At 42.7% G+C, this 23,007-nt stretch overlaps 1 long non-coding RNA gene across 1 annotated transcript; it reads right to left on the minus strand.

Moving 5' to 3' along the window:
* Positions 1–12,804: 12,804 nt before the first annotated feature.
* On the minus strand, positions 12,805–22,992 carry LOC308462594. Its single transcript, XR_013979224.1, has 3 exons — positions 22,597–22,992; positions 21,948–22,028; positions 12,805–13,235 (listed from the first exon to the last, which is right to left on the minus strand). It is a non-coding gene; the product is annotated as an uncharacterized lncRNA (long non-coding RNA).
* Positions 22,993–23,007: the final 15 nt, after the last annotated feature.

Genomic DNA, 23,007 nt, shown 5'->3' on the forward strand with positions numbered 1-23,007 from the left:
CTACTACTTATTTTACCCTTCATTGGCTGAAAATAGCAGAACACCTTGCAGGGTTCTGAAATGACTGCTCATGTATCCACAACAGCAGGCACATTTAAACCAATCTGTATTCATACTGGTGATTCAGAAACATTTCCTTACCAAAACATTTTTGTTTGAACTAGCAGGTATTTCAGCAATTTGTACGTCAAGGGAATTATTTGCTGTTCATGCTTCATCACTCTCTGTACTCTGTTTTGCAATAATTCTAGTGTCTGTTCCCTGAACAGCCGAAACAAAATAAAAATCACATGATAATAGCATTTAGCATTTATGCAGTGCAGGGGTGGCTAACCTTTGGCTCTTCAGATGTTGCTGGGCCACAGCTCTCCTCATCCCTGCCTATTATCCATACTTCCTGGGGCTGATGGGAGTTGGACTCCAATACATATGCAGGGACATTCCTAACCTGGTACAGTGAAGCATCATTCGAAGCACCTTGCACACATTATCTGACTAAAATTTTAATCTATACAGTGGTACCTCGGGTTAAGTACTTAATTCGTTCCTGAGGTCTGTTCTTAACCTGAAACTGTTCTTAACCTGAAGCACCACTTTAGCTAATGGGGCCTCCTGCTGCCGCCGCGCCACCAAAGCACGATTTCTGTTCTCATCCTGAAGCAAAGTTCTTAACCTGAAGCACTATTTCTGTAACCTGAAGCGTATGTAACCCGAGGTACCACTGTACAGGCAACCATTGCTTTAGGCGTGACCGATATGTGTGTGATCGCGCACAAGCACACAGCACTGAACCCGAAAGTGACCTGGAAACCTCATAAAAGATATCACTAAAAGGGCGAAACAGGGTCACTGGGTGTGGAATGGGTTGCTTCAATTGCACGTGATTTCAGGTAAACGCGCAATGACCTGGAATGCAACCCCAACACAAATCAGAGATTGCCTGTACAGTGGTACCTCGGGTTAAGAACTTAATTCGTCATGGAGGTCCGTTCTTAACCTGAAACTGTTCTTAAACTGAAGCACCACTTTAGCTAATGGGGCCTCCTGCTGCCGCTGCACGATTTCTGTTCTCATCCTGAAGCAAAGTTCTTAACCCGAGGTACTATTTCTGGGTTAGCGGAGTCTGTTACTTGAAGCGTCTGTAACCTGAAGCGTCTGTAACCTGAAGTACCACTGTATTGCTCACCCAAAGGGGTAGTTAGAATTTCTCTGTGGGCCATCTAGTTGTTAGCCAAGATGAGATTTGAAGAAGGGACTTTCCTGCCCCACCTGCTCAGGCACTACATTGCACCAGCATTAAGCCGTGAGGCAGGTGATCAATCATATACCATAAACTATTACTAAGCAGTCATGAACACAGTGAGAGCCTCCTGGATCAGGTCAGTGGCTCACCTGGTCCAGCATCCTGTTCTTACAGCGGCTGTTCCGCAGCATGTGGGAAACACGCAAACAGGAGCTGAGTGCAGCAGTACTCTCTCTTCCTGCAATTTCCAGCAGCTCCTGTTCAGAAGCATACTGCCTCTTGACAGTGGAGGTGAAACATAGCCGTAAGGGTTCGGAATAGCCGTATCCTCCATGAATTTGGCTATTTGATTGGATTTGGATTTGGTTTCAAAGCCGTCCAAGTTGGTGGCCTCTGCTGAAAGGGGCTGAAAGCTGTTAAATCAATCTGCTTGTCTAAATCTATTTCATAGGAAACATTTGTCTGTATATAATGTTTTAAGGATTTGGAAATTTCATTGCTGCATTTTATGGAATTGTAAACTGCTATGCATCTAGCTAGATTAAGAGTGGAGCGGTAATAAAACAAAGAAATAAATGAAACATATTCAGTTGTTCTCTTTGTACTAGGAAAATATATGCCCACCGTCATGCATGAAACGTATTTTTGGTGTGAGATTCTGCCCCCCTCTGACAAGCCAGAAATCCCTCCAAGGCACCTTGCCTCACCTCAGGATTTGTGATTTTTGTGTGATGTTTATTTAACCCCTGTAATCCTGGCAAAAGTAAGACATCTGTGCCCTATGTCATGTGCGAGTGCTTGTGTGCTGTACACAAACTTTCCCCTAAATGCAGAAAAAGTGTTCTATATGAAATCTTCACTTCACGTTGGATCTTCACTTACGGGCATAGGTGTACCACAGTACTCAAAATCTAGGTTGATTTGCAAACCTGTCACAGGCAGGGCTTTTTTCCAGCTGGAACTCACCAGAACTCAGTTCCAGCACCTCTCAGGTAGGTGCCATTGCCATTATAAGAGGACAAAGGAGGCATTCTTGGTGAGTTCCGGCACCTCTTTTTCTAGAAAAATAGCACTGGTCATAGGGAACTGAAATAATAAGCGAATGGAATCACAATGAATAATTCAACAATGCTGCAACAGCACTGTCAAATGTATGCAGCAGCGCCAATTTTAATCCTCCTTTGTTAATTGCATGTGTAGTGACTAAATATATTGTTCTGAGGCCAGAGTGGTCTAGGTGTAATTTACTTCAGAGGCTGCGGTATGATTAGGTTGGAGAGATGTTTTTGTCAACTGACTTTGAAAAGAACAAGGGCAGAACCCTAAACACACATAAGCACAAACACATACTCCAGGTTATGGTTCTGAGCATAAATATTAGGGGAACTATAAAATGTGGCAGTTGCTTACTAGTTAAACTGTTAAAAATGACCAGGCAACAGTCCTCAATTATAATGAAAACTACATCTATGGGGCTTGCCAGTAGTGTTCATTCTACCAGGAAATAGCTTCGTACAACTCTGAAATCTTGGTAGGTAAGGGGACTTCAACCATTATAATAAAAAAAGAAACAACATCCATGCTACAGGAGTCTGCTTACTTTATGTCATCTCCTAGCTGATGTGCTATACGACTTGGATGAAGATACTGAGGGAATGCTCAATCAAGTTGCAGATGACGCCAAATTAGGAGGAGTAAGCAATGCTGAAGAAGACAGAATCAGATTCAAGATGACCTTAACAGTTTGGAGAAAGCGTGTTCTCCTTCATGGAGAGCACGTGTTGCGGTGGGGGCCGCCAGGACACTCCAAAGTTGGGGGCGGGCTAATTGTTCGTTGGCCACTGATGCGATTGGGGCTTCCCTTGTTGTTGGGAAGAAGTTAATGTTGCCATTTGTTGATTGACAGCCAGAAATGCTAAAACTCCTTGCACGAGGCTAGGGCTTCCTCTTTTCGACCGTGCATCGGATTGCCCGTCCCCCCCCCCCCCTAGAATTAGGGTTGTTCGCTTTGACCTTGCTATGCCTGTCATGGGGTCGTCTGCTCTTGGGGCAGGGGCCTGGTAGGAATTTTGTCCATCTGGCTGATTGGCTGGGGCCATTTGGTTTTTGCCTACTGCGTAGCAAATCGTCACAACTTGTAAGGTTGCGGTTAGGCATTGGTTTGTGGTTTGGTTGGTTGAGGGGAAGTGGTTGAGTGCCTGCCCTTGGTAGGTTGAGTGCCTGCCCCTCTAATGCTGCTGCTGCAAGGGATTCCGTTAAAGGAATTGGGGGCTAACTATTGCTTGTCCACTCTGTCAAGGGGGCTCGGGCCATAGCAATGAGCTCCTGGTTGCATTTGGGGTGAGGGCAGGTTCCCTGCTCCGCGTAACCCCCAAGTGTATTCCCCTATTCTGACTTTCGCATCGTGCGGAATGTCAGTCTGTCCCCCATGGTGGGGGCAGATAGTCGCAACCAATGCCTAAGCAACCACTCACAAATTTGTATTTCAATAAAGTTGTGGCCAAAATTATGCCAAAAATCTTAAACAAAAAATTCTGTGTGATGTGTGAGTTATTGGGGTGGCCCTGGGGACCTCGACACGCAACTTGGCCCAAACTAATAAAATGAATTTCAATAGGGACAATTGTAATGTTCTACACTTTGGCAGGAGGAACCAGCTGAACAAATATAAGATGTAGGACACCTGGCTTAAAAGTAGTACATGTGAAAAGGATCCAGGGGTCTTGGTGGACCACAAGCTTATCATGATTCAAGAGTGTGATGCAGCAGCAAAAAAAGCTAATGCTATTCTAGGCTGCATCCAAGCTGTTAGAACCAAGAAGTGGTGGTCCTAACTGGAGTACTGCTGGAAAAGAACAGGAGAAGAAACTTTATTATTACAAAGCACATAAATGGAATCCTACAAAAGTTGTGGCCAATAAAATCACGAGTGATATCTTTATGGAATGCTCTTTCAATGTAGTGACAACAGAATAATATAATCCAATTTCCAGAGTGACCAGCTATAGAAAATATCATTATTAATATATCTGCTATAAACCTCAAGTCAAAGGAGTTAATGAGAGGCATTGCAATTTGTGACATTTTCTCATCAGATTCATTTTTATTGATCACATTTATCTAGAAAGCAATAACATAGGCAGAATATATATATATATATATATATATATATATATATATATATATATAAAATATTCTGTACACACATACATAAATACACTTTAGGGCATTCTTGGTTTTGCCCATTTCTTCCCAGAAGTGCAATACTATTCTATCTACACTTTTAACATCCAAATGCAATTCCCCTTTCCCAAAGAATAGACATTTGATTAGGTCATAAAATTTTATAATGTGCTGAAATATAGCTGGGGTTTTTTTTAATGATCAGAAAATTCACCAGGCTTTGGGAAGCTCCAAAGCTTGCCCAATATAAAGAGCCAACTAATGGAGAAATGAATGAAAGCATTTCTGATCATCAAAAATTATTACAAGACTGAGAAAATTTCATGAAACTCTGCTACTTTCCTTGGTATATTTGTTAACCTTTCAAGGCACATGAATATCCTGAAATGAGTCTCGCTTGTGTGGAGCAATATCAATTGTGCAGAGAAATACACTGCGTGCAGAGGTATCAATCAATAAAGAGAATCTATTGCCGTTTTATTTTAAAACTTATCTGTATGGAAATTGTTCCAGCAGGGATTTCTGTCTAAAGATAAAAATCCACCCTGAGGAGTGCCTATGGAGCTATTTTTCACTGAAGCCCTATGTGAAGATTTTGCCAGTCATACTAGAAGGGGGTCCACATGGTATCACACCTTCAAACTTGTGCCTGATTATAAGAACCCACTATGGCAATCAAACTGCTGCCATGCACAATGGCAGAATGATGAAAGCCCAGCTTTCCTTTGCTCATGTTGCCTGTGAATAAACAAGAGCATGTTTAATATGAGTCATAATTTGCTGTGTGGCTGCAGGCAACAACACGTTCTTGCCGATGCACATTTATAGTCCATTTCTGGATAAAATTCAAAGGGCTGGTGTTGATCATTTACAATCCTTCACAGTTTGGAACTGTGGCATCTGAAGACTCCTTTCCCTAAATCCGTTATGTATCTGAGTTCATCCAACAGGGCCCTTCTCCAAGGGCCCCACGAGGTGGCATTCACAACTACTAGTATGTAGACTTATCCATATTGCCATCTGGGAAGTGTTCAAAGCAGTGTAAGAGTCCACTGGCTTGGCATGGCACACTGCCCTCCGTAAAGCAACTTATAATTAGAAAGAAGGTGGAAGGAACTGGCTTGGCTGGAACCTGCATGATTATTTTCTTCTGCTTAAGTAATTTATCGACTAGATGTAGAAAGCTTTAAGCCCAGCAGTTTAACCTAATTAAATGCAGAATGGCATTTTCTTAATCGTCTCACTGTAGGAGTATTTTTAATGCTCTTGAAGCCATATGCAGAGTTTGGGTGGTGGTGGGGAGTTGTGTGCCTATGATATTCAAACTGCTATTGTTTGACTTTTTACTGTTCCCCAATTAGCTCCACTGATGTAGGCTAAACAGAAGAAGCAGAGGAGAGTTCACTCATCAGAGCCTGTTCTACTTGGCTGCAAAGCCATTTAAATCCCATTAGCAATGATGAGTTGTCTGCTTCTGGTGAAGAGATTCAAGGCGAAATTAAAAGTGGAAAAGAATAAAATGGAAATGGCCGATGCCCTTTGTGAACTGTGAGGGATAAAGGGTCAGAGAGGAATAGAAACAGTTGCCAAAAGTTCTCTGCCAACTCTTTCTAGTTAGAGTGCTACAATCAGGATTGTTAGAATCTGATTTGGTGATTTGTTTTGAGCCTATTATATTGCTGGACTACTGTAATGTATCCTGTGAGGGGCTGCCTCTAATCATATTCTGTACGTTTAAGAGCAGCAGAATGAAGTGGCTCACCTCCTAACTGAGATAGTTTGAGGTGACCAGAACTGTACACAATATTCCAAATTCTGTCGCATCATAGTTTTGTATAAGTTTATCAATGATATCAGCAGTTTTAATGCTTTCCTAATAATCCTTAGTAGGAAATTGGTCTTTTTGACAGCTGCCACACACTGTGTTGACGTCTTGTTCATGCTATGCACTACAGCTCCAGCATGATAGTGTCTTATTCCTAGTTAGCCACAAAAAGTTCAGACTACTTGAGTACATTTACTGATTATTAATTTTTTGGCCATTTTATCACTCATTCAGTCATCCTCAGTTTGGAGAAATGCTTCTAGAGTGCAATCTCTTTTTGTTTTAAACATCCTGAACAATTTAGCACCATCAAGTCTGGTCACCTTACTGCTCACTCCAAACTCTAGATCGCCAATGAACAAGTTAAAAACCGCAGGTCCCAATACTGATCATTGGGTGGCTCCACTTTCTACATCATGCAGAGAACTGGTCATTTATCCCTACTCACTGCTTTCTGCTACTTAACCAATTCCTGAGCTACAGAAGGACCTCTCTCCTCTTAGCTCATGACTGCTAAGTTTACTCTGGAGTCTTTGGTGAGGAGCTCTGAAATCTGTTCTAAAGTCCACATACACTATGTTAATCTGATCACCTCTCTCTATATGCTTGTTGACAATCTCAAATAGGTTTGTGAGACAGGACTTGCCTTTGCAAAAGCCATCCTGGTTTTGCTCCAGTAAGGCTTGTTCTTCTATAAGCTTGGTTAGCTTATCTTTAACAATACTTACCACCAGTTTCCCTGGGACAGACCTTGCCCTGAAAGGGGATAATAGTGACTGGGTGATAGTTGTCAAGCACTTCTGTGTTGAGATGAGCGAGTATCTTCAGCCAAGGCCAAACCATCTGCTCCTTGAGACCTGGCACTGCCTCCCTGCGACAAGGCATACTGTTATGTACTGAGTTGAATAGCATCCAAAAGGCAGCAGTCTGATTGGTCCTAGAACAATAGGATTCAGAATGCAGCAGTCTGATTGGTCCTAGAACAATGCAGCAGTCTGATTGGTTCGCAGGAGCCACCCAATCCAGCTCCAGGTGGAAGTGAATCCGCAACCGGATTGGCCTACAGGAGAATCCCAGAATTAGCCAATCACGTGTGTCCCATTGTGTAAATAATGTATATAAAGCAGATATTTTGGGGGAAACTTCCATTCCTCACTACCATGAGCTGAATAAAGAGCATGAAATCCACTCTCGACTCCGAGTATATTTCACATACATTCATCACCAATTAGCTTTTGTAAACCTAGATGGGCAAGAGTTGAGAACACACGTGAGTAGGACATGCCACTTTAAGCAGCTTATCCAAATTAAAACTGGTTCAATATAACATGGCTAAACAGCATTCTAGAAGCCTCCACTGGGCTTGACAGTGGTTTCTAATTCTGTACGGCTCTGATCAACATTATCTTAAAAGTACCTAGCATACTTGCCACAGGAATGATTCAACTCCTTGCCTCTTCTGGCCCATTTTCTATTGAAAATAGGTAAAAATAGTTTTTTTAAAAAATACATTTTTAAATAACATGGCTGGCTTGCAGTGGTTTTTATTTTGTGGAGGCAATTTCAAATACTAATATGCAACTGGCGCAAGAGTCACACAAGTACTCCCCCTCCTGATTTCATTCTCATGGTGCCAAACCGGATGTAAGGATTGTGAAGTAGTTTTCCCATGGGAAGTCGTGGTGTTGTTAAAAAAAAAAGAAAAAGCTAGCAAAAGGCTCTCCGAATCAAATTGGGAAAGTGATGTGGGGGGACAGGGAGCCTGCTGTGGTCCCAGCCAAAATTCCCCCCCCCCCACACCTGCTATTTGTGATGGCTGGTATATAATGAACATTTTCAAGCACTTTGCAATAAACAAGTGTGTAGGGAACAAAAATCATTCATACAGAATTATCTAACTTGGAAATGAATGTGTTCATTGTGCTTTTGTATATTAAAACAATTAATCTTCACAGTTTGCTCTTGTTAAATAGTGCAGTCCTAATCCATTTGTTCAAAATGAGAATGAGTTCTTATCCCTGCCAGTACAATGGGATCAATAACAACAAGGCTCCTCATTACCTATACACAGCGAGTAATGATTCTCCCCCACCCAATAATATGTTGTGTTCTCTGCATATTATAGTTCACAAAGTGTAAGGAATACGTTCTCCCATACTGGAAGTCGCAAAGAACTATGTGAATCTTTTTCCTGGCCCCAAAATGGAAAGCAACCTTTGCAGGCTGTATGAGTAAATGAAAGGTTGGGGAGATGTTCAACTCCCCCCCAGCAGACATTTTTTGCTTTTGGTTTGACAAAGTCAGGGGGTAAAGACACACCTCTGCATGTTATGTCTCACCTCAAAAACGATATTGCAGTTGAAAAAAAATTCAGAAAAGAAGATGGAGAAACTGCTGGACCTTAATGTGGGTGGGCTCATGCCTTTCAGAAATAAATAATTCCTTGGCAGAAACTAGAACGTCAACATAGCGAATCAAGGCTGGACACACACACACACACACACACACACACACACACACAGAGTAAACTGCTAGGATAGACTTCTTCCTGCAAGCATGCTGTTGGCATAAGCTTTCAAATGAAGTTGTAAAGATGTTTCGCTGCACCACTGACAACACGAAGTGAGCGAGGAAAACTATGTTAGCAAGGAGACACTAAAAGGCAAAGAAAGAAAAATGAACAAGAAGATGGAGAGTGGCTCACAAGAGACATTGCTTATGCTGAGATCAGTCAAATGACTGTGACATCCTCCTGGCTAGATGATGGCAGAATTTGATTTAGTTCAGGTACAGGAAGCTCATGGGACTGCAGAGGTGGAATTACATTGCAAAGGGTGGGAAAAAGTGGGGAAAGAAATGAGAAAATTTATGCAGTTTAATGCAGTTGACCACTCCTATCAAAGAAGCTAAATACTGATGACTATGAGGAGGATTTTCATGGGGTAAGAGCAAGTTTCTGGATGCTGCAGTGATAATAAGGCTGACATCTGTGACTTTCCATCACTGAGAGATGCATTCTCCTTCTGTTGTGCACCTGATATTATTTATCTATTTACCGTAGTCCCCTCCCTCCCTCTTCAGATAATTACCATCTTCCAAAGAAGCTCACATCAAAGAGATAGAGGCTCTGCCATTAGGCGTACACACTACAAAAACCAGATACACAAGAAAATGTGAATGGAGGGCAAAGGCAGAAGAGGGATATCAGTTCTTCAGGGCCAGAAGATGTGGTAAGTGGCACTTTGGGGCCAGATTGATCTTCCCTTGCTGGTTTTCTTGCTTGTACAGCAGTCGCTGGCATGGGGCCAGAGTGTCATAAGACAATAAGAAGAGCCTGTTGGATCAGGCCAGTGACTGTCAGGGACTGGGTAGAGGACGAATGGTGGAGATCACCTCCCCAGATTTACTCTTCCAGGGAGGAGGAAGAGGAAGACAGTTTAGATTTACAACAGGGGTTTGAGGGACGTCACAGCTCAGAGGCAAATGAGGAGAAAAGTTGGGAAATAATGGGAGAAGAGGAGGAGGAAGCATGGGGGGGTGTGTGTGACAGCTGATGGACACAGTCTCTTTAGAAAGCATTCCAGAGCCAGTGTGGTGTAGTGGTTAAGGGCAGTGGACTTGTAATCTGGTGAACCGGGTTCGTGTCTCCGCTCCTCCACATGCAGCTGCTGGGTGACCTTGGGCTAGTCACACTTCTCTGAAGTCTCTCAGCCCCACTCACCTCAGAGTGTTTGTTGTGGGGGAGGAAGGGAAAAGGAGATTGTTAGCTGCTTTGAGATATCTTAGGGTAATGATAAAGCAGGATATCAAATCCAAACTCCTCCTCCTCCTCCTCCTCCTCCTCCTCCTCCTCCTCTTCTTCTTCTTCTTCTTCTTCTTCTTCTTCTTCTTCTTCTTCTTCTTCTCCCAGTTCCCTCTCCCAGAACCTGACGAGCCTTGAAAGTAGGAGAGCAAAAAGCTCAAAGACAGAGAGCACAGAGCAGCACCCGTAGGAGAGACTATGAGAATGACGAATGAGGAAGTGGGAGAGACAGGATGGTGGTGGAGATTCACCCAGGACAACGCCATTATCCAAGAGGCTGGGTTCTATAGCCTCCTACTGTAAATACTGAATAAAAAGTGGATGGTAAGAAACATTCCCTTGTCTTTGTACGTTTCTGGGCAACCAGTTGCTGGCAGCAGCCTGACAGTGGCCCATTTTGTCTAGCATCCTATTCTCACAATGGCCAACCAGACTCTTGTGGGAAGCCTGAAAGCTGGACAAACACCCTCTCACCTTCTGTGGTTTCTAGCAACTGGTACTCAGCATATTACCTCTGGAGCAAACCCATCAGGGCTAGTAGCCACTGATATCCTCCATGAGTTTGTCTAATCCTCTATTCAAACCTTCTAAGTTGGTGGCAATCACTGTCACTTGTGGGAGAAAATTCACACTATAAGGCGTGTAAAGGACTACCTTTTGTCTGGCCTGATTCTTCCAACATTCAGCTTCACTGGACATCCATGAGTTCTGATGTTATGAGAGAGGGAGAAGAACTTTTTCCTATCTATCTATGTGATGTCCCTTGCTTGGTCAGTCCTGGGGCAACAGTTTGCAAAGTGGCATGCAGTGTAGTTCCAATGAGGGAGGAGGAATCAGTCTCTGTGCTTGGGAACTATGGAAGGTAATGGCGGGATGTGGGTGATGAAAGTGACCTGGCAGGCCACAAGTTCTCAGTGATATGGCAAAGGAACATGGGAGTAAATTACCAGTGGCAACTACCCTTGCGGATTGCTTCTTCGCTAGGTTGCACCCAGTGAAGATTGTGAAAATGAACAAAACTCATTTTCCATATAAAAAAGTTTGACTTCATTAGAATGCAGATGCACCAGGTCAATCTTTTTCTAAATTACATCTTAACAGCATAATGTGTTGTTGAGTTTTTTTAGATGCAGGTCACTTTCCCATGGAGATGAGCAATAAAATATTCTCTGTGTGTTTATGTGATCACAGTTGCTGCATCATCCCTGTGGGTAATAACATTATCGTTACCATTAAAACTGTCATGAAACTCATTTATAAGCAAATGCATACATTTAGGGGCTGCTAAAACAGCAAGGAAGATTGTGGGAGAGGGTCTGATCAGACATTATTCAAGATAGCTCAAAGAGGGTCATCTACAAGTAAATTTACCTTGCAAATTATTTAAGTCGATTAACACTTAATGTGAACCATTACAATGCATTTGAGGGAGAGGTGAGTTTGGGGAAGGCTGGTGTAGAGGGTTAGTCATGCCGGCCCAGCCCATGATGTCACTTCCTTCAGTTCCTAACACCCATGCAATGTCTGAAAGGGGGAATTTAGCCTTAGATGCAAGGCTTTAGATGTGACTGGGAGTGCTGTATGAGGTGGGGTCTGCATAAACAGTCCTGATTCCCCCTTCATGTGATTACTGAACACATGGGAAGGGGAGCAACTGTGAAGAGCCTTTGTGTTACTTTCCCCAGGTACTACCTGGTTATTCTACGCAACAATTCACTTGTCTGGGAATGTTCTGAGAAAAGAATGGAAGGAAGAAGTATTAAACAATAAGATACAGGAAGTGAAAGGAACTGCAAGGAATACAGTGGTAAAAGATAAACCTTTATTGGGAAAGTGTAACTCAAGACAGTTGCATACACTACATTCTTCCCTAGAGAAAGATAATCTCAGTGTAGGGGAAAATGCAGACACTATCTCACATGAGGTATAGCGTGGGAGCTTGTTTCCTAGTGAGTACACAGATCAGTTGCCAAGGATGAAAGTCTCCAGCAACAACCAGCTTCCTCAAGCAAGGCATGGGAACCTTCCCAGCAGGGATGGCAAATCTGTCAATTTTGGTTTCTCATTTTCCCAGTCTTAAATCCAGTTATCCACGTTTTCACATGCTTATGGCTGTTTTTAAACAGGTCCTCAAGAAAATTCATAGGCATTTTTTGCAACTTTATCTTAATATACACATTTCTGTATGCATTCTTGCCTGAGACATATATTTTTGCAAAGCAATTCTCCATAATATACTGTATTTTTCGCCCTATAGGACACACTTTTTCCCCTCCAAAAATGAAGGGGAAATGTATGTGTGTCCTATGGGGCAAATGCAGGCTTCAGGAAGCTCTGCGCAACCCTCAGGAGACCGGCGCGACTTCGCGTCGGTCTCCCTCGGGTTGCGCAGAGCTGCCTGCAGTCCCGGGCTTCGCGCAGCTCTGCACAACGCTAGGGAGCCCGTCGGGAAGTCGCGCCGGTCTCCCGAGGGTTGTGCAGAGCTGCCTGCATTTCGAATCCTGGGGCGCGCTGAAGAGCGCGCCCGGGCTTTGCGCAGCTCTCCGCCGGGCTCCCTAGGCTTGCGGATAGCAGGCTGTTCTCGGGGCTGGGGTCGGGGGAAGCTCGGGCTTCCCCCGCGCCAGCCCAGCGCCTGAGGGGGAAATTTTTCTTTTCTTTATTCCCCCCCCCCAAAAAAAACCTAGGTGCGTCCTATGGGGTGGTGCGTCCTATGGGGTGGTGCGTCCTATGGGGCGAAAAATACGGTAATTTGCTTTTTAATGTTCTTTTCACATACTTTGCACGCGTATGTGCATTTCTGTACATGTTATTTGGATTACTTGGCATTGCAAAACTTACAAATTTCAACAGATGACCGTGTTTCAGTTCACATTCTCTTTTGGAAAGTGTGACTAAAGCAGGCTTGCCTTTATATGCAGACAAAATCAGATTTCTCCCCCAAGCTAGTCTCCATCTAAGACACAGTTAAAAGAGTGAATCTAATCCAATCTGTGATCAGGTCCTGGTGTTTACATTTTTCTTTGCCCTTTCTACCTTTCAGAATCTTCATGCAGCAATAGTCATCCTGGACAATTCTGAAGAACGTGCAACCTTGTGCTTCTGCAAAGATTTCAGTAAATGTAAAAGTCGGCAGAACCCTCAGTGCATAGCTCCATTTGTGTTCCACTGTGTTCACAAAGTTCCTGCACAGGACCTTCCCTATGCACTTAAACAGATGGGGCACTTTCCTGACTGCACCCCTTTGTGTGCATGGGTTTTCACTCTTCCATCATTGGAGTGAATGAGGATACACTGCGGTTTGGGAGAGCTCCCACTGCATGATACAGTGGTGCCTCGCAAGACGAAATTAATTCGTTCCGCGAGTTTTTTCGTCTAGCGAATTTTTCGTCTTGCAAAGCACGAAATCCCATAGGAATGCATTGAAATTCAATTAATGCGTTCCTATGGTCAAAAAAAGTCCAAACAAAGCCAAATTTGGTACAACAAGAGTTTATTAAGTGCTCTTTAAAGTCACACATACTGTAAAGAGCATTTCAAAAATTGAAGGAACAATAAATTAAGTTTCTAAACATGACAGAAAAACATTTAAAAATCAACAAAGTGTACAGTACGTTTTCTAAGACTCTGGGGGACAACTCAAAGAAGGTTCCTCTTCCACTCTTTGCTTCTTGCTGAAGAACCACCCACCACACAGAAATTCAAATCCAGAATTTTTTTTTAAAAAACAGCAGAGTGGCCCAATGGTCACAGAAAATCATAAAAATGCAGAAAAAAACCACACAAGCTTCCAGATTCTTGCAAACCCCTCCTCAACTGTTCCCCCAGCCACCCACCACACAGAAATTCAAATCCAGAATTTTTTTTAAAAAACAGCAGAGTGGCCCAATGGTCACAGAAAATCATAAAAATGCAGGAAAAAACCACACAAGCTTCCAGATTCTTGCAAACCCCTCCTCAACTGTTCCCCCAGCCACCCACCACACAGAAATTCAAATCCAGATTTTTTTTAAAAAAACAGCAGAGTGGCCCAATGGTCACAGAAAATCATAAAAATGCAGGAAAAAAAACACACAAGCTTCCAGATTCTTGCAAACCCCTCCTCAACTGTTCCCCCAGCCACCCACCACACAGAAATTCAAATCCGGATTTTTTTAAAAAAAACAGCAGAGTGGCCCAATGGTCACAGAAAATCATAAAAATGCAGAAAAAAACCACACAAGCTTCCAGATTCTTGCAAACCCCTCCCCAACACCAAGTCCTTGAATTCCAAACACCCCAACCCAAAATCCAAAAACCCCAAAAAAAGTTTTAAAAGTTTAAAAGAAGTTTTGGAAAAGCTTCAAAAATCACCAAAGTCTTCAAAAACCTCAAAAAAGGCTACCACACCGCGTTCTATGAGTTGCTCCTCGAAGTCAAGTTGCAACTGTATTAACGGTGTTAAGAAAAAGGAAACAAACTTGCAAGACGTTTTCGTTTTTCGTCTTGCGAAGCAAGCCCATAGGGAAATTCGTCTTGCGAAGCAGCTCAAAAAACGGAAAACCCTTTCGTCTAGTGAGTTTTTCATCTTGTGAGGCATTCATCTTGCGGGGCACCACTGTAAAGGCTATGCAGTTTCATGAAAGGCCTTGAGTGTCTGGATCCATGCAGTCTCTCTTACACAAAACAAAAACCTATCCAACATTGTTTCATCACCATTTACCTTCCTAAACAGAATGGTTGTGTGGGTTGGTGATGACAATGCAATATTGGTCTGAATGAGACTAAGACTCAGAACAACCTCACACGTAGCACAAATGCCCTTTCAAATGCATCTATGCTGCAGTTTCAGACAGAATACAATGGGCTGGCTGCAGAGTTCCTGTGAGCAGGACTACATTGACATTGACGATGACAACAACAACATACCATCCATCTGACTGGGTTGCCCCAGCCACTCTGGGAGGCTTCCAGCAATATATAAAAACACAATGAAACACCAAACATTACAAACTTCCCTATACAGGGCTGGCTTCAGATGTCTTCTAAGAAAAGTCATATAGTTGTTTATCAGTTTGACATCTGATGGGATGGTGTTCCACAGGGGGGGGCGCCACTAACGAGCAGGCACCACTCACAGGATGTTCTTGCTGGGCATAGCAGCCAACTTCTAGGGGCTGAGGTTTCTTCAGCCCCAATAAAATATTTGAGGTGACCAGAACCCCCAAATTGGTTGGGCATTGCCATTCAAATGGTGTGTGTGCGCGCGCACCATGTCATGCGATCAATTATGTGCGGCAGGGCTTACCTGGCAATATTTTACTCAAGTTGGCAACCCTGGTGCTGGAGGACGCATAGTAGGTTGTTAGGGGTGATTTTTGCCAATTCTTCTCACCACAGTCTACTTAAAAGCTGATCAAGAGGTCTGTGGAACTCTCTAGAATGGTGCTGGGAGTAGTACTGTGGAGGGCAGTGGGAAGGGGCAATCAGTGGAAAGTGCCTCTCCTGCTGTTTCTCCAATGTTAATCTTCACTTGATTTTGGTTCCTTCCACATACAGAAGGAACCCTGCTATTTGAAGAAGGGACTGTTTCCAATCCAATATACTTAAGATTTAACAAGCATGAATTCTACCACAGTAGTTTGCATTATTAATTTACTCTTTCTTAATTAAAGGCTTCCAAGCTCCCCCCCACAGCACTTTGCAGTGCCAAGTAACTTGAGCCAATGCAGTCAATCAGGATAGTTTATGCTCATGCTGGAAAGCAATGTGGGAAATAGCAGAATAAGTTACAAGAGCATAATGATGTGTAAATTGCTTGCACAATTATTCCAAGTAGAACAGTCAAAATTTGAATCATGGAATGAAAGCTCATTTAAGGAAGACCGTCACTATTTAAATCCTATATAGCCAGCCAGCCATTAGTCATTTTTTATCAAGTCAAGATGTAGGAGTGCATTTCTGAAAGGGTGGTGGATTAATTGAAGCTTAGTCATGACGTGAAATCAATATTTCATGGAGATCCAAGTAAGAATTTTCACAGCACTCAGAGAAGACAGAGTGACCTGTAGCGTTTCCTACTTTTGTCACAGTTAAACCTGAAATGAACTGAGCAGGGGAAGAAAAGTCTCAACTTCTCTGAATGCGAATTTTATTGAGAATAAATAAATTTCTTTTGGCGTTTGTTTTGTTTTTTGCATTCCACTTGTGGGTTCTATTGGATTTACAGCTCTCTCTGTGCATAACAATATTGAATTGGATTCTAAGTTGCCCTTCCATGAATGGGGAAATACAAGGAAAAAGAAGAGAAGCCATTTTAGCTGATACCCCCTCCCTATCATAGTCACCTTTAAAGCCAGGGCCAGAAGTCATTTTGCTTGCTGAAGTGGAAAATGTAACCCATCCTCCCCCTGAAGTCAAGGTGTCTAGTAGCAAAAGCTGTTGAGGTTATTTTGGCACTTCAGATAGAAAACCCCACAAGAGCCTCTCCCTTCCTGGCGGCAAAAATACAACAATAATAAATGCAATAACTAACATTTCGTTGCCCTTTCACAATACAGTGGTACCTCGGGTTAAGAACTTAATTCGTTCTGGAGGTCCGTTCTTAACCTGAAACTGTTCTTAACCTGAGGTACCACTTTAGATAATGGGGCCTCCTGCTGCCGCCAGAGCACGATTTCTGTTCTCATCCTGAAGCAAAGTTCTTAACCCGAGGTACTATTTCTGGGTTAGCGGAGTCTGTAACCTGAAGCGTCTGTAACCTGAGGTACCACTGTACCTGAAATCAGCTGCTAGTGGCTGCTGCTTCTCTTTGCCTAATGTTAGGGTTCGTTTGTATCCAGGATATTTAAAAAGAGCCACCTGCTCAACTAGAATTCTGCTCATGGGTTAAGATCTGGGGATGTTCTGTCCCATGTCTCACCACCATGTGAAGTGAGGGAGAAAACACTTCTTAATGATGCCACCTAATTTTTGAAACTCGTTCCTTTGGGAAACCTGTTTACACCCCTCCCTTCAATTTTGGGAGATTTTTTGAACATTCCATTTGAACATTCTGATCCTGAGAGTACTTGATGATGATGATTTAGTGTGTGTATGTACAGTGTAGTACAAGCATTTCTTAGGACAAAATGGGTAATTCCTGAAGCAGACCTTAAAAGAAACAGGGATTTCTTTATTCTCAGTCTCTTTTTCAGGGTTGTTTCTATGATACATGAAGATCAGCGCTCTTGTGAAGCACTGATGCCCTTCTTAGGAGCCAGGAAGTGCTTGGCACATGACAAGATTAAGCCTTATGTGAGGCCTGATGACTCATTAATTTCACCCATGAATGCAAGACAGCTGAATCAGTTGACAGTCACTAGGCAGATGATAAAACCAAATATCTACTTAGTCAATCACTAATTAAAAATATTTTGATGTGTTATAAAAACTAATAGCCCTTGTAAAGAGTCAAGCAATTATCAGAATAAACGGAGACTTTAAAAAAAAATGGTATAATAACTAAAAATGTGTTGGATGAACCTGTGCTGTTAAGGGGAAGAAATAGTGCAAAATATTTTTCAAGTGTGAAGTCTTCAGCATAATGGGAACACCAGATCCTAGTCTTGCTGTCCCCCTTCCCTGCGCCAAGTTCAAGAACAGCACAATGTTTTTGCATCCTCTCTCTGGCCTACTCTGACAGATACATAAATGTTAACAAGCTTTTTGAATATAATTCTTTCATCAGTGCTTTCAATGAGCTGTGTTTTATTAATCATCATAAAAGAAAATGGGAATCATGAACTCTGCCTGAGACTGCTTACCTAGAGTAATAAGAAATGTACAGTTCGAAATTATGTTTCTAGTTACCGTGTCTGACTTGTTTCTTCTTACGCTACTTTGGTAGTGCAATAATTTAGGAAAAATGTGCTCGAGCAATCTACATATGTCTCAAAGGAAGCCTGGAAGATATTTACGATTGGCAGATATTTTTTTGAATGATGTTGGTTGCAAAACTGCCTTGCCTACATGGGTAACATTGCCATGGATTGCATTATGTGGGTACTTACAAAGGTCTTAAAGTTGCAATTATATGCACTCTTGTTTGGAGGTGTGCCCCGTTAAACCCAGTTAAAATCTATTGCCATATATATATATGGATTAGATCAGACTGCATACAAACTACAACCAAGTATGTAGCACCTTTTAAGACTTCAGACAAAATTCAACAGACTTAAATGTACTGCTGCCCATAGATTTTAATGGCCTATATGCCCTTCACGCTGTGTTAGTAGTGTGGCCTGACAAGCTACAAATAGAATTAAGAATATATCATCCTTATTTTTTCGCTTCCTGCACATTTATCCAACTTTTGATACAAACTTGAGGATAACTGAGCAGATACTGATTTTGTAACATGTTACATTCCAGAAGAGCAGGTAAGTAGTTCTCTAAGCAAGATAAAGGCAAAACAAACTAATTAACAAAGAACCTACGATACCAAGCAGGGTCAGGCCAAGACATTTTGCCACCTGAGGCGGATGCCAAAATGGCACCTCACCTCCCTGCAAGGGAAGAAGTGGCAAGGGAAGATCTACATCAGGAACAAGGGGGTAAGAAAGATTGACATTGGGATCTGCTGCCCCGGTGGATCCTGCCACCTTAGGCAATCACCTCACTTTGCCTCATGGGTTGCCTGGCCCTGATACCAATTACAGTGGTACCTCTGGCTACGTACTTAATTTGTTCTGGATGTCTGTTCTTAACCTGAAACTGTTCTTAACCTGAAGCACCACTTTAACTAATGGGGCCTCCCGCCGCCGCGCGATTTCTGTTCTCATCCTGAAGCAAAGTTCTTAACCCGAGGTACTATTTCTGGGTTAGCGGAGTCTGTAACCTAAAGCGTATGTAACCTGAAGTGTATGTAACCCGAGGTACCACTGTATTGCAATGACCCTAAAAATTATGCATTTCAAAATCAATCAGGAATCTCACCCCTACTTCAGTGCTTTAAAAGTTATCACCTCCAGTTAATGCAGAAAATACACCCCTCTCCTTGCCTACTGGGATGCGGCCCATATTGTTCAAGTAACTAGATTTGGACACAAGACTGACAGCGTGTAGCCCCCCTTTTTTTACATTACATGCTTGGCCACTGCACTGCCACATTTTAAACTCCCTGCTAGCCTTTGACTGTAGGAAAGGTTTGTCATTTTTATCAGCAAAGGCTCTGCCCTGCAATGAAATGGAAAGTGTCAAGGGAAAATGTAATCCATTTCAACTGCATGGTTTCCTTTGAAAAGCTACACACATGCAGGAGGTGGCAGAGCGCATAGTATTACTTTAATTAAAAAGACTAAATGAATGAGGCACTGGTGATATTGGCAAGGCTTTCCCCTGACCTTGTCAGTCTTAGCAGAGATTTGGGGCTAATGATAAAGTAAATGTCCGCTCTTCTGGAACAGGCAGAGGAACTGAGTAAAGGAGCTGTGTGTATCTGCAAATGGGGATCAGAGACACTTCCATGGAATGGTGGCATGAGGTTTGGGTTAAGAAGTTAACACAGAAGAGACTGTGGTGCAAAACCATTTCATTCTGATTTTGTCAGGCTTACACCAAGGAGACTTCAGCACTGGACTTCAGAGTGATTCCTTGTCTTTGAATTCAACAATAATTTTGCTGAAGTCTAAGGAGACTCTTGAGAGTCCCATGGACTGCAAGGTCAAACGTATCCATTCTTAAGGAAATCATCCCTGAGTGCTCACTGGAAGGACAGATCCTGAAGCTGAGACTCCAATACTTTGGCCACCTCATGAGAAGAGAAGACTCTCTGGAAAATACCTTGATGTTGGGAAAGATGGAGGGCACAAGGAGAAGGGGACGACAGAGGACAGGATGGTTGGATAGTGTTCTTGAAGCTACCAGCATGAGTTTGACCAAACTGCGGGAGGCAGTGGAAGACAGGAGTGCCTGGCGTGCTCTGGTCTATGGGGTCACAAAGAGTCGGACACGACTAAATGACTAAACAACAACAACAATTTCCCCTTCCTCTTGTTTTCAGTAGCTCTTTTAGCAAACCCCTCCTGCCTTCTCCACCAAGATGCTCAGTTATTGAGCCATTATTTCAAATTTATAACCCACCCTTCCTCCCCAATGGGTTCCCAGGGTAGCTCAAGATAAGAATGAAATTACATAATTCAAAACAACAATACAGTTAAAACCAGCAGTGTATAAACTTCATAGACGTTGAAGGGTCAGCCTAGGCACAATGCCAGGGATTGAAGTCTGCTATTTATGGCAAGGCTTAAGGCTTCCTGCTATTCTAGCAGGTTTCCCTAGGAAACTCTGCCTCGTTGCAAATGACTTGAATTCTCCAGAGTTTTGATTTACTCTCATATGGGCTGCCATTTGAAAGCACAAATACTTCACACTGCTACCATTCCCCAAAGGAGTATAGTTGTCTCATGGATACTGCACAGTATATGAAATGTAGCTTGCACAGATGCTATGAAAACCTAGGCTTTCTCTGCAATGCTATAGCCTCAACCAATGAAGCAATGGTAGCATAACACACTGTCCACAAATAACAGAAGGCAAAGTTTAGACTTACTACAGGGTCACTGTATGTGTGTGTGTGTGTGTGTTTTGTGTGGATGAATAATCTACCGGACTTCTGAACACAGGAGCTGCTGAAAGGGAGCACCGATCATTGCATGGTTTTTTAAGGCTCTCTGAAATACCCAGGCATTCTGCTGATTGCTATGTTTCTGTTTCTTTTTACAGGATTTTATGAATGTTCCTGCAATTTAGTATAGCAGGAAAAGATTCAGCCTCTCAGAAAGGAATAAGAAAAAAAAGAAAATAAGGGCTTGCTGACACCAGAGTATAATGCGAATCAGAAATTGCTTGTGTTCTCATTAATTTAGCATCACCCACATGACATCTGCAGCAAATAATTGTGAACTCACACATTCCCCCTCTGAAGTTGGGTTTCTCAATCAGAGAAGTAATTTTAAAAAATGACCTCAGCCTGGTGCACTTTGGGTAGCGGATGTTTTGCTTTGGGTTTCTTTTTAACTTGGTTTCTTTAACTTCTTTTTAACCCTCCACTTTAGCTACTCCCCTTTCCAGACCCCTCCTAAAAAAAAATAGGTTATTTTTCAGCAGTGTTTGTGCTTACTATATGCAGTCTCCCTCCATTTGTGAGTGCTGTATTGAATTATTGTTTTAGTCACTTGCTCAGATTTTCACCAAAAAAGGAGCATTAAAAATAAAAACTGCCCTTGCAGGTAGGGGAAGCAGAAAAGACAAACAGGAGGAAAGGAAAGACCAACATTTGGGAGGAGCAACTCCAAATCCTTGCCTGGCTTAGAGCAACACACTTTTTAAAAAGTTCTCTTGTGCAAATCTGGAATATGGAATGAGAAACACCAGGACAGGTTTGGTAAGCGTGAGATTGAAAGCACAACTGTTTGCTTCAAGTAGCAGATTATTAAAATAGGCACATCTTTCAGTCTAAAATACCGTACCTTGCAGGGTTGTTGTGATGATAAAATGGAGAGGAAGAGAAGCATGTATGCCACTTTGAGCTCCCTGGAGGAAAGGCAGAATACAGATATAAAAAAATAAATACATAAATAAACTTAACAATACCCCCTTGCACTGATCTTATTGCATATCACTGGCTTGTAAAACAAAGCCAAAATTTGGAAGATGTTAGTCACTGTTCTCAGACCCTTACTTTGGCTTGGCTCCTTCTTCTTTATTTCTTTATTTTTCCAGGGGAGGGGCAAGAGAGATTTCAGCCACTTTATGAAATCCTGGCTCTGTACTAAGATCAATGGAAAATTTGCCACGAATTTCAAAGAAGTCATGATGAATTTTCCCAACTAATTTCAAAGAAGTCATGATGATGAATTATGGTGACATTAACTTACTCAGAGCCTGTGTTGATACTGTTTTATTTTTGGCGTGAGCTGAGCAATGAGAGATGGATAAATCCTGGCTAAGCAGCATAGCTGTAGGAGTTAAGGGGGAGAAGAAATGTAAGAGACAAATACAACCCCTGCAAACAGGTCCCCCCCCCCCCCCCGTTCAGGACAAATGCCAAACAGGGGAAATAGGTTCATAAATCAATGGGAATTAACTCTCGTCGTCATTTACTTTCAATTAATCATTAAAATAAACGATTGCATTGTCCACAGAGTCCATAGTTGATGAGATACTTTTTACTATCACCTTTATTAGCGCTGTGGGTTAAACCACAGAGTTTAGGGCTTGCCAATCAGAAGGTCGGCGGTTTGAATCCTCACGACTGGGTGGACTCCCGTTGTTTGGTCCCAGCTCCTGCCAACCTAGCAGTTCGAAAGCACGTCAAAGTGCAAGTAGTTAAAAGGTACCGCTCTGGCAGGAAGGTAAATGGCGTTTCTGTGCACTGCTCTGGTTTGCCAGAAGCAGCTTAGTCATGCTGGCCACATGACCCGGAAGCTGTACGCCGGCTCCCTCGGCCAATAAAGCGAGATGAGCGCCACAACCCCAGTGTCGGTCACGACTGGACCTAATGGTCAGGGGTCCCCTTACCTTTACCTTTATTATGGAGCATTTCTGGATTTTCGTTTAAAAATGGAAATGTCAGGATATGATTAAGTTGGAGTGGTCAACATGACACCCCCTCTCCACTGTTCACTTGGTAACGAAGGAAGGGGTGAGGGTGGTTACCTTTTTCTCACCTGGAAAGTACACAGGAGGAGGAAATTGGAAGAGAGGTGCTGCTTCCCACTTTCTCCTTCCATCTGCTTGCTGCAGATTGGTTTTGCTTTACCTCACAGGCAAAGTGTGTCCATTTGAAAACAGATGTAGGTGATCTTGGCAATGGGGTGTAGCCACACTTGTCCAATAAATGGCATTTTGGCTTGGTGTATACCAAGATCTTGAAAGTCCCATGGACTGCAAGAAGATCAAACCTATCCATTCTTAAGGAAATCAGCCCTGAGTGCT

This window comes from Podarcis pityusensis (genome assembly GCF_964106645.2).
Source record: "Podarcis pityusensis genome assembly, chromosome: 1".
Taxonomy (NCBI): domain Eukaryota; kingdom Metazoa; phylum Chordata; class Lepidosauria; order Squamata; family Lacertidae; genus Podarcis; species Podarcis pityusensis.